Source organism: Tenebrio molitor, chromosome 4, assembly GCF_963966145.1.
Source record: "Tenebrio molitor chromosome 4, icTenMoli1.1, whole genome shotgun sequence".
Taxonomy (NCBI): domain Eukaryota; kingdom Metazoa; phylum Arthropoda; class Insecta; order Coleoptera; family Tenebrionidae; genus Tenebrio; species Tenebrio molitor.
In genome coordinates this window covers 11,131,572-11,156,013 of record NC_091049.1, presented here as the reverse complement: position 1 = coordinate 11,156,013, position 24,442 = coordinate 11,131,572, and the positions used below count along the sequence as shown (strand labels likewise).

General features: G+C 35.5%; 3 long non-coding RNA genes across 3 annotated transcripts; all 3 read left to right on the top strand.

Moving 5' to 3' along the window:
* Window positions 1–8,904: 8,904 nt before the first annotated feature.
* LOC138128196 (uncharacterized) lies at window positions 8,905–11,233 on the top strand. The gene is made up of 2 exons (XR_011158563.1): window positions 8,905–9,248; window positions 9,296–11,233. It is a non-coding gene; the product is annotated as an uncharacterized lncRNA (long non-coding RNA).
* Window positions 11,234–13,939: 2,706 nt separating this feature from the next.
* Window positions 13,940–16,100, top strand: LOC138128195 (uncharacterized). The gene is made up of 2 exons (XR_011158562.1): window positions 13,940–14,510; window positions 14,568–16,100. It is a non-coding gene; the product is annotated as an uncharacterized lncRNA (long non-coding RNA).
* A 5,702-nt stretch (window positions 16,101–21,802) lies between these two features.
* Window positions 21,803–24,074, top strand: LOC138129684 (uncharacterized). Its single transcript, XR_011159344.1, has 3 exons — window positions 21,803–22,071; window positions 22,125–22,557; window positions 22,610–24,074. It is a non-coding gene; the product is annotated as an uncharacterized lncRNA (long non-coding RNA).
* Window positions 24,075–24,442: the final 368 nt, after the last annotated feature.

Here is a 24,442-nt window from a genome sequence, read left to right as displayed (position 1 = left end):
TCGTTTTTTGTGCCGGTCAGTGTATATATATATAAAACAAAGTCGGGTTAGTTACGCTATTTATAACTCAAGAACGGCTGGACAGATTTTTTATATTGTTGGATTTGTCTCCACCCCGATTAGCAGAATAACTATTAAAACATCGAATAACTAACGAAAAAAAATTATGAAGAAAATTCATTTTGAAAGGTTATGTCATCTGTCACAATCTGTCATTGTGCGCGCATCGACAATTTGAACTTAATTGAGATTTAACGTCAGCTGAGTTTTAACACCAAATGTGATCAATGGTGTTCAACAACACCTACTTTTGCATTGTACAGAGTGCGACAACATAACTTCCTTTTTTGAAATGCGCGCTATTCAGACTGTAGGGGTCGTAATGGGACGGGAGTGGTCTCATTCGGAAGCCGTGGTTTTCAAGATTTGTTCCCTATCCCTGTCAGCTGCCATCATGCGTTGGAAGAGTGGAAAGCCTGCGTTTGCCGTCGGGGTTTCTTTTCAAACTGATTTTCTGTGATCGCAACCCTTCCGAAATTGCTTCAATGTTGGGTCGTGTGCCGAACCAGAAATCAATTGTTACATGGGTCACTACGTTCAGACCATAATTTCAGACAAACCGGGAGTGCGACAAGACGAAGAACTGGAGTCACCTCAATAAGGGGCAATTTGTAGTAGAGACCCCGCTCGCCGGATTTGTCACCTTGCAATTTTGTTTGTGTTTTTTTTTTAATCTCGCGTTTATATCAACCATCAAAGGACCCTGCAAGGCCAACATCCGTGCAGGAACATACCCGCTGCTATGTCATGGATAACGCTAGAAATGGGCTTATTCACTTATTCAGTGTATCGCACCTGTATCTAACTAATTATGCATTTAAGTACGTCAACTGTCTGTAATTATTTAAATGCTACCCCAAGTAATGCTACGTCGCGGGGGAAGCTGTTTTAGGTTTGAACATTTATTGCTGTGCGGCATACCTTACCTCGAAACTATCAAACAAGAACAAATTAACAGTGCGTCCAAACCATCAAACCAACAAACCAGTGGAACAAAATCTTCATCTACAAAATGTTTCCAACAAACACGCATATGCTTAGTAATTCTCTTTCCAATTTTTAATTTAATTTTCCATATTTTCTTCCCGTCAGATGTTGACTGCATCCCAACTAAACTCATTAAAATATTCAATCCGTTTATGGTGATTGTTAATTCCGGATTATTTTTATACAGAGATTTACATGGTATAAAGTATAAACTTTATTTCGCGTCAATGATGTTTCTATTGCTAATTTCAAAATTATTTTTCGGACATGAAATAAAGTTTACACCATGTCAATCCCTATGGTTCATTGATAAAAAATTCACTGCATAGTTAGTTACAACTCGGGACACAGCAATTTGCTCTACTACTCATTATACTCTCACTTCTTGCAAATGAATTTACCGAAAAAACTTAATTTTTCAGTACTCATCAATGAATTGTCGTAAATTCATGGGAGTTAATTAAGGTACTACGTATATCGTTAATCACATTTGCACATCACGTGACGTGAATATCAATAATCTCCGTCAGAGGGCGTAGTGCTTAGCATTAAATTAGAGAGTACCGCAATTCCGCAATAGCTTATGCCACTAGTTGGCGACAAAATGGCGGCGTTAGTATGGTTCATAGGTGTGTTAGAAGATGTTTTCAATCTTCTTCAGTTTAAAGTGAGAACAGAATTATTAATTAAGTTCGGTTGCTAAGTCCCAAATGTTTAGGTGACATCATTTCAGCCTGAAGAAAACCATGCAGCGCTTCTTTTGGATGAAATGGCTATCCAACCTGGCCTGCAGACAGTTCTTCTAATGAATTTATTGACTGTGATTATGACCGAGATATTTTTAGTCTAGATGTAGATGACGAATGTTTATATTATATGCTAGGTAATGTTTTATCAAAAGTTAAAAAATGTTCAAATTGTTACAATATTCTCATTGAACCAAGTAGCACTGGTAATATTTTTTCACTATTAACCAAGTTAAAATGTTATAAAGAAAATATACTAGTATTTCCAAGTATTTCTTTATTTCAGTATATTCAGAAAGCTGAAGTATATTTTCAATCGATTGAATCAAAACTGTTAAGTAATCTATTTACATTCGAAACTGCCTCTGATATTTTTAGCTCTATAAGTACATATTTTTGATGTTGATGTTCCAAAATGTCATAACATTATTGTAAATATTGTTAAATTGTTTTTTAGAACACGTTTTTTCTTCGCTTTAAATCATTAAATTTCAATTCATTTTGATTATTCATTTTATCTTAATAAAAAAACTTCATTCAATTCAGCTAATAAGTTAACACAACATTTATTGACTCTGAGGTGTTAATGTTTATTTGGAAGCTTCTGTGTTATTTGAAACACAGTCATTTCAGGATTATGTTGTAAATTTTCCTAAAAATTATTTCACTTTAACAATCAAAAGATTTAATTTTGAACATGCCGCATTAAAGCAAGAACTGTTGTGTTTAGAACAAAGAATTCATTTAATCCAATGTTGCACCGGTTTTTGTCACATAATTACAAAATTTAATGTTTAATGAAACATTTCCCAACAGTTATGCATCACGCATGGGTGTTCAGAAGCTTAAAAGTCGATACAGGGTTGAATTATGTACAGAAAACGGCACATAGTTAATAGAATAGTTTTATATTCAATTACCATTTAATTTTTTCAAAAAAAAAATGAAAATATTTTTTTTGCATTTTCTTTGATTTTAATGTTGTCTTCCTCTGTGTTGAAAAAGACTTTTTAACAACAGAAATGGGGGTTTCAAATGACGCAAAAAATGTTATTCCTCTGAAGTTTTTGCGTAAAATCAAAAATTTTTTTTTTCCACTCTTGTAAACTCAATCCGGGGACATACTGTATATTTTTTTAAAATAATTTCGCAGGTGAAAGCAGACGTAAGTTTAACAGGTTCTGCGCAGCTCCGGCACGGCTCTATTATTACCCAAAGCTCTACAGCCGCACCTTCGAGTCCGAAACGCGAAACTTCAGTAAAGCAAGAGAGGCACATCTATGCTTTCAGTGACGCCGACTACGCTGGACTGGACCAGGACTGGGGTTGCTGTAAAACTGAGCGCAGCAATCGTCGCCTGGAAATATACGAGGCAGAAAATCGTAACGTTATCAACCGAAGCAGAATATGTCGCAGCCAGTCAAAATATCAAAGAATTCATTTGGTTAAAACTTTTGCTTTCAGAACTCGGTATTTTTGAAGATTTCAAGTAAGCAGATATACGTGCGTTACTACTTCAAACGAGAGAAGTACGCCATGGGTGAATTCAACCTGGTGCACGTGTCATCAAAGCTGCAGCAGGCTGATATTCTTACGAAACCGTTACCCAGAGTCACATTCGAGGAGAATGTTGAATGTTTGAAACATCATTCCAGAGCGCCGGATCACCCTAACTTACTATTGATTGCATTATGAAAATATATACAATTTTTTCATTTTCATTAGAGGGAGTGTTGATATTATTGAAATTAACTAAATTTATTATTCATATTTTGCCGCGTCAAGTTACGTTTCTAAAGAGTTCATAGAGGGCGAAAAGTTCCTATCAACATAACCTAAGAAACTATGTTTCGGATGTGTTGAACAAGCTTTTTTGTAACTCAAAACTACTGCCAATTAGATTTCCCATTTTATTCAGTAATATGAGTTTATCCATTGCTCCTATAGCCCCTTTTCAACACTGTAAGTATAAATTATGATGTAACATAAAAATTAAGGAAATAAATAAAGTTGAATGAATGCTTATGTTACGCTCATTCTGTCCTGTGCAGCCGAACTAAACTGCTCGACAATTGAAATGGAACACTCATATAAAAATTAAAATGTTTCCATCTATGAGCAACTTTTAAGTCGCAATCTTTTTAAAATGATTTGAATGATAAATTAGTCGTTGCTAGGCCACGATTTTCTGTAAAAAACGCATCAAGTAGCCATGTGTCAAAAAATTACGTATTCTTTACTAATTACATTGTTTTGCTCCGTAATTGTTTGGTGCATAAACTCTTATAAATTGATGCTAAAGTTAAGTTAAAAGCATTTTTAGATTAAATAAGTATCACAAAATGGTTTACAATCGTTTAAGCATTGATAATTTGAATGTTGCCCGGCGAATGGTAGAAGATGGTGTCTCGCAAAGAAGAGTGGCAAGATTTTTTAATGTCTCCCCCAGCGTGATTAATAGAGCCTTACAAAGGTTAAGAATTTCCGGTAGCGTCGACTTTCGGCATGGAGGAGGTCGTCAAAGACATACAACTCCTGCACAAACGCAATATGTGAGACTGCTAGCTAGGCGGAACCCTACACACAATGCTTCAAGAATTAATAATGCGTTCAGAGCAGCCACGGGAGTTGTGATTTCGTCAAGAACGGTTGTCAGAAGGCTGCATGAATATAATCTACGGGCTAGAAGACGTGCAAAATGTCCACTATTAACACGGACTCAACGCGCTGCTCGTAGAGCTTGGGCACAAGAACACATGAATTGGACAATTGAAGAATGGCAGAATTGTCTGTTTACAGATGAATCAAAATTTAATCTACACCATTCGGATGGAAGAATTTTTGTTTGGAGAAGACCTGGGGAGCGATACCATGAACGTAACATGGCTCCACAAGTGGCTTATGGAGGAGCGGGTATAATTGTTTGGGGTGGGATAATTTGGATGGCCGCACTGAGCTTATCTGTTTGAGAAGGGAAACTATGAATGGGGAAAGATACATTCAAAGATGTCTTCTACCGGTTGTTATCCCATTTGCACAAGATTTTGGCGATGGTTTTATTTTTATGGACGATAATGCTCGTCCACATAGAGCAAGAATCGTAAACGACCTTCTTGAAGCTCAGAACATTCGAAGAATGGTTTGGCCTGCAAACTCACCAGACTCCAATCCTATAGAGCATGTGTGGGATCGTATGCAGCGTCAGTTGTCAGAACGATTATACTACCCTGACACACTAGATGAGCTTGAAATTGCTCTCAGAGAAGAATGGGAACATATTCCTAGAGAATATATTAATAATTTAATCAGAAGTATGCCCCGAAGAGTTTTGGCTGTGCACAGAGCACGTGGAGGGCCTACAAGATATTAAGACAAGTTTTTTTGAATTTTTTTGTGAATTTTGTAAAAAATATTTATTTTTTTTTTAAGTGTAGTTTCACATTAATCTTAAAGTTTTTGAATTCTATATATTTCTTGTCTTTTTTGAAGAAGTAGATTTGAAAATGTTGTTTCACATGAACCGTGAAATAACATAGTGTCAAACACAAAAACTTTTATCTTAAACTTTTGTTTCAAAAATATTTTGCAGCTATTTTTTTAAGCGTTCCATTTCAATTGTCGAGCAGTTTAGTAGGAAGTCTCATAGCGTGCAGGGCGAAATTTTTTTCACCATGCAGAGTGAGCATGCCGGCTTGAAACTCGACGAGCATCCGAAAGCGTGAAGAGCCCCCGGAGAAAATAACCACCACCAAGGCGCCTTCCAGAGCGACTCCACCTCCAGCAACGATGTCGACACAGTCGAGGCCCCATCGACCCTAGTCACCAGGTCAACGACCGTGGAAAAAAAATCCGGTGAGTCAAAAGCCCGTACAGTAAAACCCCAGCATGTCGCCCCCCCAACTCCCGAAGTCTCACCCTCTATTTCGAGGGCCTCGTCACCGACCCCTTTCACTCCTCCATCCCCCGCAAACCAACCCGCCCCTGACTTCAAATATTCAGTCAGGGAAATTCCCCCGAATCTCGCCACCCAGAAGGCATTTTACAGGCTCCTCGTCACCAGTCTCGATCTGAAGTCCGTGACCCTTAGGGTCACCGCGAACAGTCCCTCAATCACTTCCACCCCCACCAACCGGAAAAATCCCGCACCCGCATCTGCCCCCAAAAAACCCACCTTCTCGGTGGTCATCCGCAACGTCCCACACGATATCTCCGCGGAGGACAACGCCACCCTCTGTCCTTCACCATCGATCGTGAAGGCCTGGAGAATCATTTCCAGAAAATCAAACCGCGCCACTTTACTCATCCAGGTGCTCAGCACCAACAAACTGATTGATTGATTACATGCTGATCAACGGCGTCGACCTCTACAGCTGCACTTCGAGTGGGAGACTTTTCATTTGATTAATTTTCATTTGATTCTTTTAGCCAGCTTACCAGTTATCAGGGTATTTTGTAAAAATTTTTGAAGTGAAAACTTCTTTAGGCGCACTGCATAAAGTCCATTCAAAAATCAAAAAACCACCACCTGTTGCTTTAGGTTGATAAAATTTAAAAAACCCTAGGTAGATATTTTTTCATACTACGTTGGTAACTATAAATTATGACATTTAATTGATTCAAAATAAAATTCAATTACTTTGAATTTCGTTCATATTGTTTTATTAGCAGCACGTTTCATTTATTTATTGATTCTTATTATTTTTACTTAAACATACTTAGAAAAACAGGACACTTAATAAACATTTAACCTCAAAATTACAAGTCTCACCAAATTTTACACTAGACAGCGCTGCCGATAGTAATTATCGAGGAAACTGCGACGTTGGTGGTTTTTTGATTTTTGAATGGACTTTACATTTTATTTCCGGGCAGTGAATTAGTTTCATGCGACACGGTAAAATCGTAACGCAGCACAAGCGAAAATCGTTCGCAGATCAGCGCAAATCGTCCGCAGAACGACACGGTAAGCTAAAATCATGGGAGTCGAGATTTTTTGCGGAGCGAGCGAAAAACAATCAACAGTGCGTCACTTGTTAGTTTTCAATTTTCAGTGATAATTGTGTTGTGACCTGACTCACCTCAGTGCAGAGCTGCAGGAATAACTGTATATATATACAGAATATTTCACGAGTGACAATAAGACAATAATGCAACCCACACTATATTTCCGAAAAAAGCTGGCTACTGATATTAAAATGTCCGGCTTTGTTTGAAAATGTATTGTGGGTTGAATTTATTATTCCGTCAGGCTCATTATCATTCGTGAAATACCCTGTATAGTTTTATACAATATAAACGATAAAAATACGACAAATATTGTAAGTTTACAGATGAATGTAGGATTTAATACGTAATTCTCAATTATATGGCTTCAACAATTCATCTATTGGAAATATTTGTGTAGCAAAATGTGAAGAGGAAAATGGACAAATTATCATAATACATGGTATTGGTGGGATTGCTATGAAAACTTGTGTTGTGTTCAATATCATCGTCAAGAAAATAAAACTTAAACATCCAAACCTAACCTCACAAATTTTGCCAGAGTGTACCTCCAAAAACCGGACGTATTTGCAGTTTCTTTTGAAAAATACCGATTTTTGATGCTTATTTAAAAACAGCATGGGATTTAAACAATATTAATTATTTATGTCTTGCTCCTTATTCCTCCAAGTACTATCATCCATAATAATATAATTTATAGAATACATATTACTTAAAATCAGTAACGAGCATTATAGAAGTTTTCACTTCTGTCGTGCGGTCACTCTTTTTTTTTATAATGGTCCAAACATTTATCAAACTTATTAACGTATTTTTTCAGAAGGGGGCAGGAACGCTGGTAAAATAACCAACGCTATATTATATATGATAGCAGTCGATCATATGCCACTTTCCATCACAGAAAAGAAAGGATTTAAATTCTTTAAAAAAAAATCTGTTCCTCTGTATAAACCCCCAAGCAAAAATACAATAATTAAATTGTTGGATGAAAAGTATGAAATTCTCGGTGAAAGATTAAAACAGATCTACATAACACTCACTACAGATATCTGGACAGATACACTCAACATAAGAAGCTACTTGGGCATTACAGTTCATTATTGTCAACATTGGAAATTAAAATCTGTTACAATTACACTGGTCTACAGTGGAAAAATATTTAACTAATTTTTGCTTGTCTACCCATGCTGAATACCAGTTGATAAGTAAAAGTAATTTATTAGTTTAAGTTTTCACCATATCTAATACTGATATTTGCTCAGTTATTGGCATCAAATGTTGAAAATATTGTGTTTTAGTGCTCTGTATTACTAAGTGATAAAAGTGTTAAATGTAAAAAAAAATCATTATATTTTACACCAAAATGTCTCGAAAATATGTGAGTAATCCCGACAATTTTTGTTACATTTGTGGTGAGGTGATATTTAGTAAACAAAGGAGCTCTTTATCGCCTATAATACAAAAAGCCTATTCTTACTACTTTAACGCAGACATAAAACAGCAGGATAAAACCTGGGTTCCACATTTCTGCTGTAATCCGTGTGCTACAGGTTTGAGAAATTGCACACAGAAACATTTTCTGCCTTACGTTTGTGGCGACCTCTATCGACGCACCACAACACGTACGTGTCGACACCAGGGGGAGTCAAACCGAAGGGATAAAAGACGTCGCATCCCTTAGACTCGCTCTCTCGCCGATCAAGTCCAGCCACGGCACCATCAACCACGCCGTTCACCATTCATCAATCCATTGTTATCATTCATCGTTATTTGTTATTGTTATTGTTACATTAAATCAAATCAACGGATCAAGCCGCCTCATTCTTTCTGGACTAGCGGAGTACTCCACACGTTAATAAACGTTCCTGTTTTTACTTGTGGTGTATTATTTAGTTGCACACACATCCATTTGTTACTCTATATTAAGAAAGTTTACACGGAACACAGCTTTACTCTTTAGAAGAAATGAGAAAAAATTACAATTTCCTGCCACCAAACCATTTATTTGCAATTACGTTACGGAACAATTTAATTGATGAGTACAAATACATTTTGATCAGTAACTATTTGTAATAATATTTACTAAATAATTAAGTAATAAATCTGAATGCACAGTAAAATATTTAGAGGCAAGTTAAAAATATATATTCCAAGTTAAAATACTGAATGATCAGTAAAATATTGTTTGGACAGTGGTAAAACATTTTGATCTACGAAATTTTAAATCTGATTCAATGAATTTGCGTTTGTTAAGTATTAAATTTAATTTGTGGCACAGAATATTGAAGAACACAAGTAAAAAAACAATTGCTCAGTGTACAATTTACTTGATTCTTAAAATTGTGTCAATTAGGTACGATTCGAGAAAAACAACATAACCTATAAATTTGACCGCGCAATAGTCTGCAAGTGTCTTGTGTTATGGTGAAATAAATTGCATAAGTTTACAAGGTAAATTGAGGTATTTATAAATATTTTTTCACAGTCATATTCTGCAGGCGTTCAGGATGAACAATAGTCTAGTTGCGGAGTACGAAACGTCGGAATCATCCTCTGAGGAAGGACGTCATCACGAATCATCGCCAAAGAGGAGAGTTATAGGAAATTGGATAAAGATTGGAGTTTTTTCTGGATCGGATGAGGCTGAAAAATTTATAAAAGATAAAAAAATATGGGGATTTCATTATAAAAATAAAACAGAAGAAGGAATAAAGAAATACTTCAGGTGCAATCAAGTTAAACTTCGTGGACAACAATGTTCTGCAAAAATATATCTTCAGTATGATTCGACATCGCATGAAGTGCATTTATTCAAGACTAAATCAGAACACAATCATGACTCTATTGAAACAAAAGGCGTTCTTGGAATTGACCCTTCTCTAAAGTTGGAAATCCAAAAACTTTTTGACCTAAAGTTAAAGCCAAAGGCTATTTTAATAGAATTGTCCAAGAATAGTGATATCAGGAAGCTTCCCTCAAAAAGACAATTAGATAATTACTTGCATCAGTTGCGAGAATCCAAATATGGCCCGTCACAAATAAGTGTTGGAGAATTGGAAGCATGGCTACTGAAAAACTCAGTTATTCCAGAAGACTTGCATATCCCTTTCGTCGCACAATACGAATTAGAGACTGAGGAAGAGGAAAGCATTTTTCGATTTTTCATAACAAGTAGATATTTGATGAGTATTTGTGCCAACAGTTACAAAATTCATGCTGATGCAACCTACAAACTCTTGTGGCAAGGTTTTCCAGTTCTAATAGTGGGTACTACCGATATGGATAAACATTTTCACCCTTTTGGTCTTTCTGTTTGTACTAATGAGAAGAAGGAGGATTTCAAGTTTCTCTTTAGAGCGTTAGTTGCCACATCAAAGAAATTATTTGAAAAAAAATTTGAACCTAACGTGTTGATATGTGATGCTGCAAAAAGTATTCAGAATGCTTTCATAGAGATTTTCGGAACTGATAAGTTGATAATCATGTGCTGGGCGCATATGAGGAAAAATGTTCAGAAACGTGTAGAGCGTGATGTGGAGAAAAAAAACCGTTCCCTAATTCTGAGTGATATTAACACTCTTCAACTTTCTTCATCTCCAGAGATATTCGAAAAAGCTGTTGAACTTTTCAAAAAAAAATGGAATACGGAGCAAGCTTTTTTGAATTATTTTGAAAGAGAGTGGCTGTCTGATAATAGCAATTGGTACGAAGGTGTAATGAAACATGTACCAAGTACTAATAACGCCTTAGAAGCGTTTAATAAAGTTATAAAAGACACTCATACCCTTCGGGAACGCCTTTCATTAAACCATTTTCTATCGGTTGCTCTTGAAAGTGTTCAACAATGGTCGAACGACTATAAAACTGAGTTGAAAAAATTTTCGAAAATACCAACAATTACATTGTCCCTGTGGACATCTGCCTATCAGTGGACTAAAAAGAATAAACCAGTTCTCATTGTCTCCCAACAGGAGAGTCAAATTAGTTACAAAATTCCAGCAGGGGATTCAACCGAAGAACCAGGAGAATTAAATGACATTTGCGCAGAAAATTGGGTGGAATTTGAAGAGTTTAAAAATAAGGCATTTTCATCCTGGATAACTACCATGTCAACTTCTCCAGATGAGTGGATTAAGGGAAACTGTAATTGTCCAGCTTTTTTTAAAAATATGATATGTAAACATATTATTGGCATAGCCATTAGACTTAAATATGTCAAACCACCACCAGAAGCGCGAAATATAAGTATTCAAGGGAAACGTAAAAGAGGGCGTCCTTCTAAGGCAAAAAAAGCTCTTATTGTGCAGTAGTAATATACATAAACTTTAAGCTATAGGTACTTAAGAAAATGTTTTTTTTAATTTTTAAGTTTGAAAATTATTTTTTCATTGTTTATTTTATCGTTTAATTTTCAAGTAAATTCTACCATAATGTTGTCCTGATTTTATTTATTTGAAATTCCTCTTGTCGAGATTAGTACAGAACCTGCCTCACAATCTATGCTGTATTGCCGTGCTGCCGTACATTTTCTGTAGGTATATTATCAGTCAGCTCTGCCATTGGCTCTGCCCTCAGACCATTTATCGTTATTTATATTTCAATTTCACTATTATACTTAATCATATTGAATCAAAATACTTATCATAAATTATTATGAAACTTAAGTTTTTTTAAGAATCGAAATGCAATTAATTATTGAACAAAATATCTGATCAAATAGTATTTCTACATATCATTTTTTTTTAAATCAGTCAAAGATTAATTTTTATCCGGACAGAACATACTGATCAAACTGAATTTTCTACTTGAAAAATGTTTATTTTTTTACTTGTCAACTGAATAATGTTACTGATCAAATAAACATAAGCCATTACGTTATTATAGACAACTAATATTTCCTTGTGTGAAGAAAATCAAAAAGATTTGTTTCAATACGGTAAGACATTTGTTTGCGTTTAATAACATTTTGAAGTGAAAACTTCTTTAGCCGCACTAGGGTGAATAGCCTAGAGAATGAACACTGACCAGTAAATGAACGAAAGTCTGGTTTTTCGTTGAAAATAAGAAATCAGTAGCTTTTAAATAGTTCGCGCATGCTTTTGGCAAAAGTTACACGTGCGCAGTATTTTGTTCATTCATTAGATTAATTTTAACATCCAACTGTGCTTTGTGGATATTCGTCAGAAGTGGTGTGGGTAAGCAGGCGAAAGGCTGGGAGCCATTTTGTTTAAGGTAAGTTAGATATACTTATCTAGAAAACCATATTTTAAAACCAAATTTGAAGAAAATAATGAAACCTAGAGTAAGTAAAGTAAAGTAAATTGAACAAATTAACAATTTGTGCAGAAACAGGTTGATTTTTCATGTAAATTTGCAATATTAAGCCACGTTCAATAACTGGTTCCAAAGAATGGGTGATATCTAGTAAATGAACGCCCTGTTCATTCACTGGGTTTTTGCGTTTTTTATGAAATCAAGCGAAAATTTGCCTTATTAATTTCTGCTTATAGGGTTATCTTTTAATAAAATTATTTTCAACGTCAATTGTAGTCAGACAGTTAATGAACGCCGCTTAAATTTAGTTCAGTCACTGAACAAGATGTGTTCATTAACTGGAATTTTATATTTGGACCTAATAGTTTTTAATAAAATTAATTGATATTAATGAAAGTATTTATTTGCATCTTATTTCAGATGAGTGAAGAGAAGTCTGTTCGAAAACTACCTCAGAAAGCTGCCAAAAAATACTGTCGATTCCGGTATGGAGAGGATGTACTTGCTAAAGCCATCCAAGATGTAAAAGACGGCATTGAATCTTTGAATTCGGCTTCAAAAAAATATAACATTCCCAAGTCAACACTTCATAATAAAATTAACGCGAAAACTACTAACATTAGGAAAATGGGTCCTAAGCCAGTATTAGACGAATTCGAAGAAAGCCGTTTGGAACAGTGGATACATGCCAAAGCCAAATTGGGATTTCCGATGCATCCATCCGAAGTAAAAGACGCTGTACAGAAGATTTTGACAGAAACTAATAGGCCAAATCCTTTTAAAAACAATAGGCCTGGAGAAAAATGGCTTAAATTATTTTTGCAAAGGCATCCAAACATTGTCAAACGTAATACTGAAATTATTTCCAAGTCGCGTGCTGCGGTAACTGAAACTGCTATCAGAAAATGGTTTCAGGACTTGAAACAATACTTGTTCCTGGAACACGATCTTCTAGACATGATGGAGTACCCCTGTCGGATATATAACGCAGACGAAACTGGAGTAAGGACTTGCGTAAAATCAGGGCTGGTGTTGGGATCGATCTCCAAAAATTTCAAAAATTTTTATGAGATCTCATCTGGAAACGAAAAAGAATCCATTACTGTGTTGTGCACTTACAGCGCTTCCGGAGTTGCAGCTCCACCCATGGTGCTTTTTCCGTACAAAAGGATTCCCAAGGAGCTGGCTTTGTCAGTTCCAGGTACCTGGGGGACTGGACGCTCAGACAGTGGCTGGATGACCGCCGCAACTTTTTTTGAATATGTTGCCAACGTATTTTACAACTGGCTTGTCGAAAAACAAATTACATTTCCGGTAATTTTATTTATTGACGGACACAAAAGCCACTGCAGTATCGAATTGTATGAATTTTGTGTGAAGAAAAAAATTATTTTATATTGTCTCTATCCGAATTCCACACACATCCTTCAACCATGTGATGTTACGATATTTAGACCCTTAAAAGTTGAGTGAAAGAAAGTTTGCCAAGCCCACAAACAAAAAACTAGCGCATCTATAACGCGCTACAACTTCTGCCCTCTGTTTAAAGAAGCTTTTGAAAAAGCATCGCAGCCCAATACCATAATAAAAGGTTTTGAAATCTGCGGTCTTTATCCATTAAATCCGGACAATGTAGATTTTTCGAAATGCATATCCACTAGAAGGAATGAACTATTTCCAAAACCCAAAGTAGGTGACAATGAACTGACGTTTCAAGACTGTAAGTCGTGTTTAAAAGTAATGAATCACTTCCTTGGTACTGCAAAACTTGCTGAATACGAGGATCTAGAAAATAACGCCAGAAGCGAAGATACTACTTACGCACTTTGGAAGTTCTGTGCAGATTTTAAGAATAAATCTGACAGTAATAGTTAGAGAGCGGATTTCTAGTTTTTATGCTTTTTGTGGGGGTTATAAGTAGCTCAATACTTTTTGAGATGTGTAACAGACTTAAAATTTTGAGTCATTTGAGCCCTATTTTGTTATGCTTTTTTTGCTTTTTTTGCAGTTTTATGCATATTAAAATGTATATGCTTATTTACTGCCTTTTTCCTTATTTATAGGTATTTTTTCATTCTTTACTTATTAGAATTTTTATTGTTTTAACACGGAAAACATTCCGTTGCCGCAAGAAATGAAAAAAATTAATTTCTCGTTTGTCGTTGATGAAATGTGGTGGCAGCCAGGTTTATAGGAACTCATCTCTCACTTTGTTGTTGCGAAAAACCGGTTTAACACGATAACACTAGGCGAATTATTTGCTCCATATTTACCGATTCCCTCGTATTCCTTCTTAGAGTGCAGGTCATTGTTTCATTTCATTTAAAATTTAATTCAAAAATGCCAAAACCAAAATCTACGCCTGATGAGTGGATAAAAAATTTTCCAGAATTTATAATTGAAAATAATAAAATATTTTGTCGAGTTTGCGTTAAAACCGTAAGTATTTTTTGTGTAGTTACCTAATTCTCTAGTATTCAGAAAATATTATTTTAGATTCAAAGCGAAAAAAAATATAATGTTATTCAACATATGAAAAGCAACACTCATGTTGAACGAAGAAAAAAATTCGAGATTTCAAAATTTAAACAACAAACTCTACAAGAATCTGTTGCAAGCACATCACGGCAAAACGAACAATTTCAGTTTAACTTCGACTTATGTAGGATGATGGTTCAGTCCAATATACCATTCAAAAAGTTAGATAAAGGCCCATTTCAACAGTTTCTACAAACCCATTGCAATAGACACGTTCCGGCTGAGAGCACTCTTCGTAAAAATTATTTAGAGCCAGTATTTCGAGAAGTGTGTAACAAAATTAAACAACGCATCGGAAGTAACTACATGTGGTTTGCAGTCGATGAAACAACAGACAGTTGTGGAAGGTACGTGGCAAGTTTAATTCTCGGTATTTTAAAGGAAGATATTCCTACTAAAGGATATGTTGTCAGTTGCAAAGAATTGTCCAAAACAAACAGTAATTCGATTACCAGATTTGTTAATGAAAGTCTTACGTCTTTTTTTCTTCCAAATGCCGTACCAACGGACAAAATTTTGCTAATGATTTCGGATGCCGCTGCATACATGATTAAAGCTGGAACAAACTTAAAAATATTTTACGAAAAATTAATTCACTGTACATGTGTTGCGCACGGACTAAACAGAATAGCTGAAACTATACGATTAGAATTTCCTGTGGTAAATAAGTTAATTTCAAATGGTAAAAAAATTTTTGTTAAAGCCCCACTAAGAGTGCAATATTTTAAGGAAACATTTCCAACCATACCTTTACCACCAGAACCAATTTTGACCAGATGGGGAACTTGGTTAGAGGCCGCATTTTATTATAGTCAATATATTAATCAATTTGAAGAAGTAGTTACCGAATTTGTCGACGCTCCGTCGCAGTCAATAAGAAACTGCATAGATATTTTCAAAAATAAAGAGTTGCGACAGAATTTAGCTTTTCTAAAAAGTAATTATGAATTTGTATGTGAGACTATAACAAAACTAGAAAAACAAGGTGTTCCATTGGTTGACTCAGTGAATATGGTTCAAAAATTTAAAGAAGAAACTAACTCTGTGAGAGGAGCAGTTGGGCGTGTCGTATCTGAGAAACTCGACAATGTTTTAAACAAAAACACAGGTTTTGGTATTTTGTGTGACATAGCGCGAGTTTTACAAGGCGAATATGTGGAAAACTTAAACATCGATTCTACAATTATCCCCAAATTCAAATTTGCGCCAACTACAAGTGTAGATGTGGAGCGCAGTTTCTCCAACTTTAAAAATATATTGAATGATCGACGAAGAAATCTTACAATTAATCATTTAGAACAACTCCTTATCATTCATTGTTTCAAAGAAGAAGATTGAAGTTCAAGTAGTGTTTTCTAACCATAAGGAGTTGTTTTTTGTTGTATAAGCAATACAAAAATGTTATATTTTCATTTTTAGGAATTGTGTTTTATTATCTTGTTTTTATGCTTTTTAATGCTTTTTTGTTTAAAATAAAACTTTTTTATTCAGTATGTTATGCTTATTTAAGCGCTTAATTTTTATTTTTTTGTGCATATAAATCCGCTCTCTAGTAATAGTTCTACAGCAAACGAATCGGAATTTAATTTTGACAATGGCGGGATTGCTCAACAGGAGCCTACGTACGAAGACTTCACAGAAACATTCTTGAATGATTTGCCGTTTGAAATCGATGGCGTTTTATACCCGGCATTTGACAATAATGACGATTACGCAACTGGCAAGAAAAAATTAGAAGAGCTAGATGATGCAAACCAAATCACTTTTTCAAACTGTGATTCGAAAAATAGTGACAATCTAATCAACAGATTTGAACCTGTTGACAGTATAAATGGAACTACTGACTTTCTAAACTGTGATACGAAAAATAGTGATGATCTAATCAAACCTGTTGACAGTATAAATGGAACTACTGAAATAAAAGAATTTGGTGATAAAAATGAAACAACTGAATTCACGAATTTATCTTCAGAAGAATATACAGTAATGATTAAAGTTATCATGGAAATTATTCTAGACAGAGTTTTTGAGACTGTTGAAAAGAAGAAACCGTCTCACTCAACTGTGATTTATACACAAGATACCTCACACGGGGGAATCGAAAATATTAAAAGTGATAAGAAGATACAAGTTCTTTCAAACATTATTGTTAGAGAAAAGACTGATATTGAAGTTTGGGAAAAACATTTACATTGGCCCCATCAAAACGAAAAAGTTTGTAAACGCAAAAATGCTAAAAAAATGCCTTTCGCAATTACATCGTTAAAATGGTTAGAATATTACGAGCAACAAGACAAAGCAAAACAAGAGAAAGAAGAAGCAGCAAGACTCAGAAAACTTAAAAAAGAACAGAAGGCAAGTACTTCCCAAGCTGAAAAAAATATAATAATCAAAAGAAAGCGAGAGAGAAAAGACAAAAATAAAACAGTAGGAACAAAAAAAATCAAAAAGGAAAAACATTTTCAAGCAAAAGAATTGAAAAAGACTTCAAGTAAAGGAGAGAGAAGAGAAGACGAGAGTAGTTCCAGCGGATCCGACGATCTGACGGAAGTAGAAGAGAACCAAAGAAACAGTACCAAAAACAAATCAAAACATGAGAAGGAAGAAGCAGCAAGAGTCAGAACACTTAAAAAAGAGCAGAAGGCAAGTTCTTCCCAAGCTAAGAAAAGTATAATAATCAAAAGAAAGCGAGAGAGAAAAGACAAAGATAAAACAGTAGGAACAAAAAAAATCAAAAAGGAAAAACATTTTCAAGCAAAAGAATTGAAAAAGACTTCAAGTAAAGGAGAAAGAAGAGAAGACGAAAGTAGTTCCAGCGGGTCCGATGATCTGACGGAAGTAGAAGAGGAACAAAGAAACAGTACCAAAAACAAATCGGAAAATTTGACCGACAAAAATTTAGAGACAAAACAAATTCTGAAAATAGGAGACTACGTTGTTGTGAAATATGATGATAAGTTTTATCCAGGATTGATTAAGGCAACTGATCGAGAAGAATACGAAGTTAGCGTAATGAAACACAGCTCTAACGGAAAATGGAAGTGGCCAAAATTAACAGACCAAATTTGGTATAAAAAACATCAAATTATCAAAAAAATTAAGGAACCGAAACCTCTAACCTCTGGGGGTTTTTATAACGTCCAGATGTAGATCTACCTGTTTTAATTCTATTTTTGTACTAATTTTTATATAAAATACAAATTCATTAAACATGTTGTTCATTTACTGGCTTTTTTTCGTTCATTTACCAGATTTTATTGTTCATTCACTAGATTTTGGGACATTTTAAAAACATTATTTTTTATGAAACAGTTATAACACAATAATAATAATTTTTTTGTGCTTGATCATATTTTAAATATTTAAGAATTCCAACAAAAAATTTTAATATCACATAATGTCACAACCAAAAGTAAATGTTGCCGTCGAAAGTTAGAGTAATCCTTAATTGTTCATTTACTGGGCGATTCACCCTACATACATTTTATTCCCGGGCAGTGAAATAGTTTCATGCGACACGGTAAAATCGTAACGCAGATCGAGATCAGCGCAAATCGTCCGCAGAACGACACGGTAAGCTAAAATCATGGGAGTTGAGATTTTTTGCGGAGCGAGCGAAAAACAATCAACAGTGCGTCACTTTCTCCGGCACTGATGCTTCGGGAGTATCCGGATCCGATGAAACACACGTGTCCCAGTTGACCAATTTAATTAAATTATATTCCCTGGTACAGTGAAGTATTTACAATGATGAGTGAAAATAATTTGCACAATTGATTTTTGATGAAATAGTTATCTACGAAACAAGTGCGGGAAGACGATGTTCCCGCATGAGCGCATTTTTTAAAGCACGAGCGACGAAGGAGCGAGTGCCTTTAATTAATGCGCGAATGAACGGAAGATGTCTTCACGCAAGTGGTTCGTACAATATTTTTTGTACGAAAATTAAATTAAATTTTTTTTGTTTTAATACATTAAACATAAACGAACATAAAACCAAGTAGGCAGTGATCTTTGGTTATTGGAAACAATTGCTTGATATTTCAATTTTTGCAATAATTTGTGAATTTTGTAGGAACACTTTTCAACGATTATAAATCTTTCCGTAATGTTTTAATGGAGGAAAACCCAGGGAAGTTGTATTTTATTAACTAAATTTTATTATTATCAAGACAGATTTTTTTTGAATGCCTCAAAAGGCCAGTGTTTTTTGCAATTTTTACATTCGAGTCGACCGGGAAGCACTCGTTTCGGAGCGAGCGTTGGATGTTGGAAGCGTTGCTTTCAAGGTTATGAGTACAAAAATTAAATTATTGTTCGATGTGGGTGGCCAAAGCCAAAGAAAGAGAGAGACGGTGAAACAAAAGAAGGGACGTTATCTTTCTGCCGAAAAACTGCTGCGGCCTCGAGAGATGAAGATAACCCCGACACGAGCAAAATGGAGACTCTGTTCCTGAGCCTCCTGCGTCGTCCTTCGGCATCCTGCGAGGGTTTGCCGCTCGCCGGTCCTGCCGCCGTTGAGGCCGCTACTGACTCCGGTAGAGACGAAGGAAAGAAAGCCGGAAAAAAGGGGACTCAACGGATCCGCTTGAACGGGTCCGACAAAAGATCCTCCCAAAAGATTCGGTTGTCCAAATGCCCTCTTAAAAGATCCACTTAAAAGACCCTTTCATAGAAAGAAGAGAACGCCATTAAGGTAACGTACGGCAGGAAAACTGTGACTTACTCAGTCGGCGTGAGGTCTTTTTTTTTGGGGGCGACGAAAAGCCAGAAAAAGCACGTGACTCCCTGGATCCGGAAACTCCGACCGAGTTGGGGTTCCTGAAGGTACGTTCTCGGCACGAAATGGAGAACCACACAACTCCTCTGGACGGGCACGGGGAACTTCGTGAAAATCCCGAAAATCGGTGCGATGCACGAGAAAACGCTGCCACGAAGTTCACCCAGTCACGGTACTTTTACTAAAAAGGAAGAGTGGCTCTGGAGTGTCATCGAAACGCGAACTTATCGCCTTGCCCAAAAAAGTGTAACCAGTCTCGGTGAAGGAAAACAGACCTTAACAGCTGTCGACAGAAGGAACATCGAGAACCGACAGGTGCGTGCGTGCTCGAATTTTTGACGCGCAACAGCGGGACCGAGATAGGTTAGAAAAATCAAAACAAGGGGACCAAAATGCCTACGCCGTCGATCATCGATGAGAACCGTCGATCGAGACCGTCTCCAGGTGTTTCGGGAGATGAAGAGAGCCATCAATTGGGGGGAAGTAAGTAGGACTGAGAGGTCCGGGAAGGAAGGAGAAAAAAATGTCCAGGGACGAGAAGGTTAAGGGAATTTATGGAGTTGGTGTCTTAAAAAAGGGAAAGGTAAGTTAACGGTACATTCAGAAGACCTACTCAACTCCGATAAACTCTAGGCCGTGAAGAACGAGGAAAATAGGAAAGAGCGAAATTTTTCTGGCGTAGGGCCAAGGTTCGCGACCTGACAAACCCGACGGAATGCAGCTACCGTTCCGCTGAAATTGTGAGGATAAGGGCACGATTCCAGCTGCCTCTTCAGCTGGGGCCAAACTAAAAGAAAACGAAGAAAAGCCGACAAGGAAAACCCAAAGAGAAGGCAAGGTAGAAAGGATTAACGACAACGACAAGCGAACTGGAAGATGAGGGATTGGGAAGGAAAACGATACAATCAAAACGGTCGCGGTAACATGCGATTACTCTCGGCCTAACTGTGAGCGAGAGTTTACTGAATTCGTTACTTTTAAGGTTACTTTCGAGGTGTTCGAGTAACGATGGTGCATCCCCAAGCATTAGTGGAACCCATGGGCCTTCCACTCCGGCCAAATCCGCAAAAACGAAAAACGAACGGAACGGAATTTGCGAACCGTGACAACATGTAAGCTTAATTCGTTTAATTTTTTTGGTTTAAATGAATATACTTATTATGCTTACTATTTTTGTCTGTTTATCTTTCTTGTGAATCACATGATCACGTGCACTATAGAATAATACGTTCCTGTTCAACAGGGCGATTATCAGCGACTGTCAGAGGATACACCTGACATTACAGATTAGAAGTTTCCACCATCACCATACCATCAAATTTATCTGCAAACAGTTACGAGTATGTCAATGACAGATTAAACGCTGAAGTAGAACTTGACAACGATACCGAAAATGATCAATCGGCAACAAATCAACCTCTCTCGAACACAATATTGAATGCTGAGATATTAATACTAGAAAGTAATCGATTTATGACGACTGGCCTATTTTCAAATTATCCATGGGATATTTACTGGTAATGCCTTAAATTATAAAATAACTGGTAGGGAACCCATTATTTCACAAGTTTGCACAACAAAACCTAACGTTGAAATTTCTTAAACGAATAATTATGGGGCACCCCTGCACACATTTTTATAATTAGGTTCCCTTGTTTTTTACAGATAGAAAGTGATTTCGAAGAACTATATAAAGATAAAGTTTGCATGCTTTTCGAACATTGGCCATCAACATTTGAAAGCGTGTTAGAAGTATAAAAAAACAAGAAGACGACCAACAGCATACTGTTAGAATTGCTGACGGGCGGAAAGCTTTAAAAGGGTAACTCATAATTCTATATAAATAAAGTGCGATATGATTTCTGCAGATTTCGAAGATGTCATTAAGTTTTTAGTGTTGTTCGAAACAGTTTCGAACAATGCTAGCAAAGTGGTGTTTCTCAATGTGTAAATAAATGTAGAGGTAGTGTGTGCAAAATTGTGGAAGAACTGTGTAATAAGAATATCGTCTTAAGCTAGGGCCACACTACAGACTTTTCATCGGCCGACAATTTAGTTGGTTCTTAATAAGTATGAGGACTTATGTGAGTGCGCACACTAAAGCGATTGTAGTCGGCCGACAGATTGATCGAAAAATAGTTGGAATTCCCATTCAACAAGAAAGTTGGCCAACTATTGATAGAGCATGGTGTATAGTCCTACAGAAACTCTAGTGGAATTCGACTTTGGTTGTAAATTTATGTTTGTCACTTGAAAAATAGAATTTTATCGACTACCATAGCGAAAATACAATTTTGGCGTACTGATTCAAGGAGAGAAAGTGTCACTTTGTCTGTCTAGGCAGGTAAAGTACTTTACCTGACTCTGACTAGGCCTACTTAGAAATATTTTGAAGCGTACATAATCGGTTCCATTTAATTATCATTATCTAGTTACAAATAAGAACAGAAAAAAAGTATCGTTTTATGTTTCATTATCTTTTAATCCACAATGCAATTGGAAAATTTATATTTCTGTAATACATATGGTAATTAAATTGAAAATTTGTAAAAAGAGTTGCCTATGTTACCGCAAATCGCATCACCGTTGGTTCAAGTAAATGTCAAAAAATAACGGACATAACCTCGCGGCGTCGGTAGTCTCGGTTGTGGTTTTGTGGTTATAAAAGACGGATAAATTAAGGTAAATGGAACGCCTACATTGCTCAAAATGTTATTAATTTGTTTACTTTTAAGATTGATCAAACAAAATGAGTTATCTTGAAGACGATAATATTGATTGCACTCCCCCCGAGATTAGAGAAAAGAGCGTCATCGCTAGTTTGGATATGCTACCGAAAAAGTCCAGAGAAAAGTATGAACGACAACATCAATTATTTCTAGAATGGTGCACCAAAAATCGAATCACAAAATACAGTGAAAATGTTCTCATGGGATATTTTGCCGAGATGGCTGAAAAGTATTCGCCTCCAACTATGTGGTCTTATTATTCTATGCTGAAGGCTACGCTAAATCTTAAAGATAACGTTGACATCAGTAGTTACAAAAAACTTATACCATTTCTTAAACAAAAATCAAAAGGTCACACTCCCAAAAAATCAAAAACTCTATCACAAAAAGAAGTCATTAAATTTTTGTTGAATGCACCAGATACTATATGATGATGAAGGTAGGTAGTTATCATAAATTATTGACATTTCTTTAATTTTCAATGATTTTAGGTCTGTACAATTTTTGGAATTGCTGGGGCGTGTCGTTCCGATGAATTGATTAAATTAAGCATTGATGATATAGAGGATAAAGAATCAATTCTTATTGTACATATTACAAAATCAAAAACAAATAAGCCTAGGACCTTTATTGTAACTGCTGATTTTGAAGGAGGAATCAAACCTATTGAGTTATATAAGAGATACCTAGCCCTGCGTCCTTCGCATGTAAACAATACAAGGTTTTTTCTTTCATATAGACAAGGAAAATGTACGATACAGCCAGTAGGCATTCACACCATTGGTGGTATTCCAAGCAAAATTGCTAGTTATCTAAACTTACCTGACGCTTCATTATATACTGGTCACTGTTTTCGCAGAACATCCGCCACCTTATTTGCTAATGCTGGTGGCAGTAAAGAGAATCTCAAGCGTCATGGTGGATGGAAAAGTGATTCTGTTGCTGAATAAAACAAAAATTGCAAAAACAATTCTTGGCGGTATTCACCAACAGCCAGCACAGTCAGAAACTTTCGCCGATATAGAAATTTTACAAAAATCTGAAATGGAGAAAAATCCAAATACTTGTTTAATTGGCGAAGATGTGGAAAAGAAAAGTAATCAATTTTAATAATCCATCTGGTTGTACATTCACATTTAATATATACAGTGAGCGGCAAAAGTATGGAATAAATTCATTAAAAATTAAACAAAATTTTTTTCAAAAAAATCTTTGGACAGGTCGATTTTAGTTTATAAAAATACATATTTTAATAGAAAATAAAATTCCAAGCAGTCATTTGTTTTCGAGTTATGACGTCATCGATAGTTTTTTTAAATAGAAATCCCCTATTTTTTTCTTGATTCTGATAGCCCTTTTAATTGTCTAAATGACAGTATAAAAATTTTATTATCTTACATAAGGAAATTTTTGAGAAAAAAAAATATTAAAGTTGGAAAAAATAAATTTTATAATGAACAAAAACAAGTCAAAAAATCAAGTAGTCAACTGTTACTGTCAATTTCATTCGTATGTGTTATTTGTTTTACAAAATGTTTTCGAAAATGACTCATTTAACAGAAACAAGAAATTTTCATTTTAATTGGATGCGATAGATAAAACTGAAACGGGGAATTTCTTCATAAACTTGCTTATTGTCAACAAGCTGGGGGATGGCAATTCGAACATTTAATTCCATAATTTTAAGTACTTACTAACACAGTTTTTGACTTGTTTTTTTCGTTATAAAATTTATTTTTTTCAACTTTATTATTTTTTTTCTCAACAATTTCCTTATGTAAGGTAACAAAATTTTTACACTGGCGTTTAGACAATTAAAAGGGCTATCAGAATCAAGAAAAAAAATAGGGGGTTTCCATTTAAAAAAACCGTCGATGACGTCATAACTCGAAAACAAATGACTGCTTGGAATTTTATTTTGTATTAAAATATGTATTTTTATAAACTAAAATTGACCTATCCAAAGATTTTTTTGAAAAAAATTTTGTTTAATTTTTAATGAATTTATTCCATACTTTTGACGCTCACTGTATAATAAATAATAATGTTCTAATATTGAAATAGTTATTTACTTTCTAAAATATAAATCTACAGTTGAAGTAAGCAAATAGATTGACTTCCGTAAGTAGCAGTGAGGTGGTAGTCGATAAAATCTTGTATGCAACACGGCAGTAAAGTGTCTTTATCGAACTTGTTTGCTTGCTCGACTCGGCTTCGCCTCGTCTCACAATCTGCAAACTCGTTCGATAAAGTGTCACTTTACTGCCTTGTTACATAAATAGCTATTATGCTGCAGCAATAATCCTACTGATAAATGCTAATGA